Source organism: Benincasa hispida, unplaced genomic scaffold, assembly GCF_027475165.1.
Source record: "Benincasa hispida cultivar pf3 unplaced genomic scaffold, pf3_genome.v1.1 HicScf775, whole genome shotgun sequence".
In the NCBI taxonomy this organism is placed as follows: domain Eukaryota; kingdom Viridiplantae; phylum Streptophyta; class Magnoliopsida; order Cucurbitales; family Cucurbitaceae; genus Benincasa; species Benincasa hispida.
Window position 1 is genome coordinate 40,068 of NW_028326905.1, and position 8,698 is coordinate 48,765.

The 8,698-nt window shown below is 38.1% G+C and overlaps 1 long non-coding RNA gene across 2 annotated transcripts; it reads right to left on the bottom strand.

Moving 5' to 3' along the window:
* Positions 1 to 6,447: 6,447 nt before the first annotated feature.
* LOC150029950 (uncharacterized) lies at positions 6,448 to 8,487 on the bottom strand. Of its 2 annotated transcripts, none has more exons than XR_016527240.1 (2): positions 8,200 to 8,487; positions 6,448 to 6,692 (listed from the first exon to the last, which is right to left on the bottom strand). It is a non-coding gene; the product is annotated as an uncharacterized LOC150029950 (long non-coding RNA). The 2 variants fall into 2 exon arrangements; XR_016527241.1 differs by having other exon boundaries at positions 6,926 to 8,487.
* Positions 8,488 to 8,698: the final 211 nt, after the last annotated feature.

The following is an 8,698-nucleotide window of genomic DNA, read 5'->3' on the forward strand; positions in this document are numbered from 1 at the left end:
TGAACTTGGGAGGTGGTGGGAAGTGTTTTTGGAAGAAGAAATTCAAAAGCTTGGTTTCGGCAGTTGACATGAAAAATTTTAGTGAATTCGGTGCCATTCGAAAACTGAGAGAATCTAGGTTGCGAGATTGTCTTGTCGGAGGAAGATTTCAGGAGGAGAAGAACAAGGAGTGAAGAAAATAAAGAGAAGGCAGAATCTCAGATTTAAGCAGGGCTGAGGTGAAGATTGGAAGTTCCAAGCCAAACTATAAGGAATTCTGGGCTGAAATTTTAAGGTAAGAAAGTTAATCAATTCTAAACAAGTTTGTAGAAGGAAGTTTCTTAAAAAGAGCTCTGGATTTTGAGTTATGAATTTGTGAAATTATAACAGGGAATTGGTGCATAAGCAGACAACTGCTTGTGAAGAACAAGTAAGCAGTTCATCGTGGAGAATTATAGCGAGATGTGGGCATGAGGATCTCGCTTAGAAAGGAAATCTTGCTGATTTTGTAACGAGGATCTCGCTCTAGGGGAAAATCTATCTAGGAATGGGGCTGAGTATCGCTGGTAAGGTGAGTATCGCTAAGATGAAAATTTGATAGGAAAAGCTTGATCTTACTTTAAAGGATCTCGCTGATCTCGCTCTAAGGGATCTCGCTGATCTCGCTCTAGGGGATCTCGTTGATCTCGCCCATGAGAATCTCGTTCATGAGGAGGATCTCGCTCATGGGGATCTCGCTAGTAAGGCTGTCTGTGTTAATGGAAGTTCCTTTAATAAATGAATTATTTGAGGTATTTTACTAGGAATTCTAAGTAGTTTAATTGGGAATTATATCTTTTCAGGCCAATAAGAGCTAGAGGAAACGTATAAACCATTAAGAGCCTGACGAACGGTGAGTGACTAAGTAAACTTAAGGTTTCCAATACTCATGCATATATGATCAAGTAAAGCACAGTGACATTAATGATGAATTTATACTTCCTCAAGCAACAAATGGTTGGAGAATAACTTAACGCATGTTTCCTGGCTTGTATGTGTGTAACACAGGCCAAGGTATGTCATGTAACCATTACAAAAGCTATGTTTCTGATTTTGATATATGCTTCCTAGGGGGAAGGCTATGAGAGAATGAGTTCTTGTGTAAATACTAGGCAATGGAACTTAATTTGATGTTACAAAATACACATTTGATACCGAAGGACGTTTGAGAAGGTATCTAACCAATTTGGTACCGAAGGACATTTGAGAAGGTCCTGGCCAATTTGATACCGAAGGACATTTGAGAAGGTATCTAGCCAATTTGATTCCGAAGGACATATGAGAAGGTATCATAGTAGCTCAATACTGAAGGACAAATTTGAGAAGATATCTGAGCAGAAGTACCTAAAATATGATGGTACTTAGTATGGCCACGTGCACGTAGGTAGTTATGAATGAGAGACCGAAGTATAGGTCTCTTGGCCGGTAATAAACGTTTGGGAGCTAGAGCGTTTAGACTCGTTCTTAACTAGGGAATAATAATGTTTAATGATGTCTGAGAATTAGGGACAATTGTTTGAGTTTTGCTTGAGTTTACTCATTGGTATATTTACATGTTTATAGTGACGCTATGCTTGTTGCTTTACGATTCTATAGTGGGCTTTTAGCTCACAGAATTTCTGTGTTTTTTCTTTTCAGGTAGCGGCCAATTTCCTCAAGGTTGATCCTGCTGCTGCTTGCCACCGAAAGACTCAGCTTAGTAAAAGACTTAGGTTGATGATCTGTTTATGTACACATGTTTTGAGAGGGACTAGAGCTTCTGTAGGAATGTTTAGGCCACATGTGAATATGTTTCTATAAATGTAATGTCTTGGCTATTGCATGTATTTATGGAATCTTTGTAGAACCTTAAGGGAGGTTTGCTATTTTCATATATTACTAATGTTTCAAACAGGTTGGTATTTAGATTAGAAGGCTTGGGTGGTGAGTACTGGCAGTAAGGCTAGTAACTACCACGGTCATATCCTCTTCCAGAATAAAAGGGTAATCTGGGAGGGGGTGTGACACCAAAGGTTGGTCGTATTGTGTAGCTCAGCTAAACGATTGTTAAGATTTGGCTAAATGATCGTGTAGAAAAGTTCTGCCCGAGCTAAACGAACGGGTAAAGCGCTTACTCTATCGCATAGTATTGGTTGCTCGATCACGTGGACGCTCAGGGTAAACGATCGCATAGAGTATTTGATGCTCGTCGTTTAATAAAAGGCACGCGCACTAAACGATCATGTAGCTCAGCATGCTTCATCGCATAGTCATTGACTACACGATTAAGCGGTATACGATACCTTACGTTTTCTCAGCGATCGTTTAGACGATTATGCTTCACCGCATCGTTGTCGTTTAATTGATCGTTTAAGGCTTGTGTTGCATGATGCGCGTTGCACAATCATGTGCCTTCATGCTTCATCACATAGTCAAAGGTACACGATCATTGTTAAACAATTGTTTATGCTCATACAACGTTGCTCAATGATTGAGTAAAGAGTTTACTCTATTGTGTAGGCGATCACAAGGATTTAGTACACGATCAAGGAGACACGTTCGTCGCCCGGACGGTTCAAAACCCGATTCACCTGTTTGAACCAGAGACTCATTGCTCTTTGTAATAGTTAGTTTTATTTTTGAGGATTTCAGGCTAATTATCCCGACTCATCAACTTTTATTTAATGTACATGAGATGTATGTTTGTTTATATGCCATAGTGTATGACATATAGATTTAAAACCCACCTTAGGTTATGCATTTTATTCATGCATCATATATTATAAGTGTTATAATATCGTTATTGGCATGATGCAATTACAAGAAGGCATGCTCATGCATCATGAAATATAAGAGTTATATTTATGCATGCATTAAGCATATTCATGCATCATCTTTATATTATAAGCGTTATAGTATAAGGGTGTTTGGAAGCATGTATGCTTGATTCATTGCTTTGTTATATAATTGTTGTATAAAAGTAGCAATGAATGAAGAATGCATGGAGCATGACACTTAGGCCTGTTTATAAGAGTTATGAATGCCTTGTTTGTGTTGCTTCGCATTGTGGATGGTTTTGGTTGTTTTCATTTATAAGCGTTATATTGGAAATTAGAACTAAAATCAATAAGAAAGAGTTGCATGCGAACTTAGGTAAACTCATGTTTTAAAAGGGTTTTAAAATTGGATTGAAATAGACCTAAGTTCAAAGTTTTAATGAGATTAGATACCTAAGTTAATCTTTTAAATCGGTTTAATAGGATTAAATTGATTTCTATAAAAGATTAAATTTGTATTAAATCTATCTATAAGGGACCTTTTGTCTAAGGTGGGTTCTATCTAGGCTGAAGTACTTAAGTTGACGAAAATGGAATACCCCTACCTGGGAACCTACATGGAAAGATGAATTAGATAGATTTGCTACAAGCATTCAACTGTTGATCAAAGACTTCGTTAAAGAGTTTAATGGATGATGATCAATAGTTTTTCAACTTTCCAAAGTAAGCGTTACTTTTGAGCAAACCTAAAAAGTCACTCAGTTAAAATCGTTAGCCGTGTTTTTCTAAGTAAACTAAACCCTAGATTATAAAATACTAAGTGAGAGGAAAATATGTATATGATATGTCAATTTCACTCACGTTTCTCCCTTAATGTTCATGTCGTGAGATTCATGCTTGGCCTCATGGTGCCCTGGGAGCATCCCCCTTCGGATGGTGTTTGCATGAGTCAATATCAAGATGGACGGAGAGAGTGTTTACAGTAAGTGAGTGAATGATGTTTGTCAACATGTCCTACAGTCTCCTTCATTGGTTTGCACCGTGAGATTTTCTTGCATTGCCTCATGGCACCCTAGGAGCGTCCCCTTTCAAATGGTTTTTGTGCGGTTGGTCAATATCAAGGTGAACTCCAGAAATGGATAGGGTCGCTTCAACTGCCCTTAAAGCGTGCGAGCGCCTAGCTACTAAAGTTGCGAGATTGAAAGGTGGTGTTCCTGTCTGGCATGGTAATCTGGAAGGCATGGACTTAGATAGCATCTTTGGCTTTATTGAGGCCCTAAAAGCCTTCTGCGCTATCTTAAGAAAGGCGAAAAACTTCCATTTTGAGACCGCGATGCGCCCCAATCAGATTTTTTCCCTTCGAATTGGCAGCTTGGGGTGGAACTCTAGGATCTAAAATGAAGGGTCACACTTACGAGAAATTGTTAAGCAAGTTAATGATTTCTTGACCAAATCAATGATGGTTAGTCGTTATAGGAGCAAGAGATGTTCTTGTATTAATGATTGGTTGAGAGTGTCTCAATTCAGAGGAGGGATAAATTGACTACTCTTCTGTGGCTTTTGTTCTAAACTACTAAAGCGTCATTGCAAAACTAGATGTCATACGAAGTTCATTTAGATTTTGCTAAACCTATTGGATGCTGTTTTTTATTTTTTCAAGAGTATTTGCTAAAATCTAATGTAGATCAATATGTTTGTTTTTTCAGCAACATGAATGATTTTCCGTTAGTTGCCTCTTTTAATTTGACCGATTACATACATTTGAAAGAGTCTCTAAAAACATATTTCGTGGTAAACGACCTCGAGTTTGTCATGGTAGAAGAGAGTCCTCAAGTCCCGACCCTTGATGCACCGCGAAATGTTCGTAATGCATATGAGGTGTGGATGAAGGCTAACTCGTTGACCCAACTTCACATTTTGGCTAGCATACCTGATATAGTGGCCAAAAGGGTTGAGAACATGGTCATTGCACGTGAGATCATGGACTCATTGCAAGAATTGTTTGAACATCAGTTCTCATCTTTTGAGCAAAAAGGGATGGATGACAAAGAAACCAGTAGTGTCAGTTCCCGAGATAACCTCCAATCTTTCTTAAATGTCAAGAGACTAAAAGAGAAAGAAATTGTTCTGACTCTAGAGAAGTTCATCGACGAGAATTGTTCTCTAAAATGGAGTGGAGCTTATTTAGGTTCTGACACTGATCCCACTACTCTCCAGAAGAGGAAGAAATCTAAAGACAGTAAATGTGATTTATTTGTCTTAGAGACGTGTTTGTTAAAGAATGATGATTTTGCCTAGATACTTGATTCAGGTGCTACTAATCACGTTAATTCTTCCTACAAGGGATTTAGTTCATGTAAAACATTGGAAGAAGGAGAGTTGACTCTTCAAGTTGGTACTGGTGAGGTAGTTTACGCCACTTCAGGATTTGGGGATGTTCGGCCCAGTGCTTATGGCTAACCTTAAAAAGTTGGAACCACTTTCGAAAGTTTGCCTCTTTGTAGGCTACTCCAAGGAAATTAGGGGTGGATACTTCTATGATCCGAGTGAGAATAAGGTGTTTGTGTCGACAAATGTTATCTTCTTGAAAGAAGACCACATCAGGGATCATAAACCACGAAGCAAGCTTGTTTTACATGATGGTGTTGAGGATCCATTGTCTTATAAGCAGGTAATGGAGGATGTTGACAAAGATGAGTGAATTAAAGCCATGAACCAGGAAATGGAGTCTATGTACTTCAATTATGTCTGGGAACTTGTGGATCTACCTGATGGGGTAAAACCTATAGGGTGTAAGTGGATCTACAAGAGAAAACGAGGTGTAGATGGAAAGGTACAGACCTTTAAGGCTAGACTCGTGGCAAAGGATTATACCTAGGTCGAGGGAGTGGACGATGAGGAAACTTTCTCACCTGTTGTCATGTTAAAGTCTATTAGGATACTCCTGTCCATAGCCACATTTTATGATTATGAGATATGGCAAATGGATGTCAAGACTGCCTTTCTAAATGGTAATCTTGAGGAAACCATCTACATGGCCCAACTAGAGGGATTCATTGTTCCAGATCAAGAGCAAAGAGTTTGCAAGCTTAATAGGTCCATTTATGGGCTAAAACAAGCGTCTAGATCGTGTAACATTAGATTTGATAGTGCGATCAAATCGTTTGGCTTTGATTAAAACGTTGATGAGTCTTGTGTTTACAAAAAAATCATTAACAGCTTAGTAGCTTTTCTGGTGTTGTATGTGGATGATATTCTACTCATTGGGAATGATGTAGATTTTCTAACTGACATTAAAAAGTGGCTAGCCGCTCAATTCCAAATGAAATATTTGGGAGAGACGCAGTATGTTCTAGAGATCCAAATTATTTGGGATCATAAGAACAAGAGGTTGACCTTGTCTCAGGCATCATACATTGACCAAATGTTGATCAGGTATAGGATGCAGAATTCCAAAAGGGGTTTATTAGCCTTTAGACAAGGAATTTTTTTGTCTAAGGATCAATGTCCTAAGATGTTACACCCTCTCCCAGATTACCCTCTCAACCTGGAAGAAGATGTGACGGTTGCAGTTACTAGCCTTATCGCTAGCACTTACTCCCTTTACTTACTTAACTCCTTTAGTGTCAACCTGATAAACATTATTAACTTATACAATTAATCCACATCAGGAAGGCTCAACATTATCTTCTTTATAATCACATGCTTAAGAAACATAACACAATATCTACAGATAAAATATTTATAGTTGGGCCCAAAACGATATTAACAAGTCCCTGACATTCCTCACTAACATGTTCCTGACACTTCTCACAACATGTGTACATATATACAATAGTTAACCTAGTTTCTCTTCAACTAGCTGGGTCTTGTGTGGCAAGCAACAGTAGGATCAATCTCAAGGAATCTGACCGCTACCTGGGGAAAGAAAAAAAAATATTTGAAAACCGTGAGCTATTCGCCCAATGAATGACTACTAGAAATCAAGACATACCATGCTTTTCATTAATAAAAAAACATGTAAACATACTGGAAAAAATTTCAAGAAACTTCCTTTAAAACATGAACATAGTCATAACATCAAGCTTTTGAGAAGAAAACTCATTAAACATCAATAAACATCATTAAACCTTAGTTGAGAACGAACATACATCACTCTAGCTCTCAACATTTGTATCCGGCCAAGAGACCCATACTTCGGCCTCAGGTTGCTGGTATATGGCCTAAGAGACCCTTACTTTGGCCTCACATTCAGAACTACCTAGTGGACGTGGAGTTACTAAGTATCGTCAACACCTTAGGTACTTCTTGGATACCTTCAATACCTTCAATATCCGGCTTACTAAAAACATATCATGCTTTAAATCATACACATTAAGAATCTTTCAGAACATAGCTTTTAGCTTAGCATTTTGTAGAAACTTAGCTATAGTCTTCAAAATGCATGCTTCAACATAAAATACTTAATTTGAAATAAAACTAACATATCACCTTGGCATGCGATAGAATAAGCACATACTTGAGGAAAATGCTAAGCAACCTCATGAAACTTAGTTGCTTGAAAACATATAAACTTATCATCAAATAGCATTGAAATAGCATGGTTTATCATTATTAAAAAAATTGAAAAAATTTGAGAATATGTAGTCACTCATGGGTCCTTCAAGTTTGCTTTCTTAGAGCTTGGGAAGCTTCACCAATTGGGGTTGCACCTACACACATAAAGGTACCTTTTAGCTTTCTCACTAGTCTCCCTTTTGAAACTCATTATATAAATCAAGCCCTTGTGTCAAACCATCGCATGGTGCATCCTACAATCACCTTGAGAGTTGTACACTTAGCCAAACTTTGGAGGATTAGCTCCTAGGCGATCACATCTCATCGCCAAACTTTCAAGCACTTAGCCAATTTTCAAAGTGTCCCTTAGCCCGTGGCATGACTTCCCATCGTGCGGCTATTCTCGCACAATGTTGATCGCTTAGCTTGCCTCGCTTAGCAGCCTCCCTCACGCAATCAGCCGGCCCTCTCGCCTAGACTTGGCGATCGCTACTTCGCTCACGTGGTCCTTGCTCAGCCTACTTGCCAAGCTCTTCCATCGAGCTACTTGCTTACTCATACCAAGCAGCTGCCTGCTTGTTCATCAAATTCTAGATTCAACTTCAAAAATTCATAACTAAATTTTCAGAACTCATCTCAAGAAACTTCCTTCTACAAACTTGTTTATAATTGAGTTAGCTATCTTAATTTAAAATTTCAGCTCCAGACTCAATTTCTACAGACTTTTATTCTTCGAATATCATATCCTGTCCAAATTACTCGAATTCCAGACGAGCTTCAATTCTTCTTTGAATTTCACCTAGTTTCCTTCATATTTAGCTCAGGCATCCTTCACAAAAGTTGTTAAGAAATGAGTTAAATTACTAACCTCAAATATTCAGCTCTAAACTCGATCTCTACAGCTTGTTATCCTTCGAACATCATACCCTGTCCAGATTACTCGAATTCCAGACCAGCTTCAATTCTTCTTCGAATTTCCCCAAGTTTTCTTCAAATTCTACCCCACTCAACCCTAAACCTTCTTCTTCTTCTCCAATTCAATGCCTAGCTGAAGTACCCTCACTTGTTTCAGTTTGGAGGAGGAGGAATGTCGGCAGTAAAAATGGGGAAAGAGTGATCGCTCATCCCACTTAAACCTCCACCACCAACTTGCACCTTTTTCTCTTTTCCTTTCTTTTTTTTTTTCAAATAATCACAAAATTATTTAATTCCACATTTCTATTCAGCCTTTAATAACAAAATAATAATAATACTAATGATAATAATAATAATCATATTATCCTTAATAGTATTCTTCTTCCTTTGTTCAACATAAATCCCAAACTCAATATATCATAAAGATTTAGAATTTGGCTTACCAAAAGCAC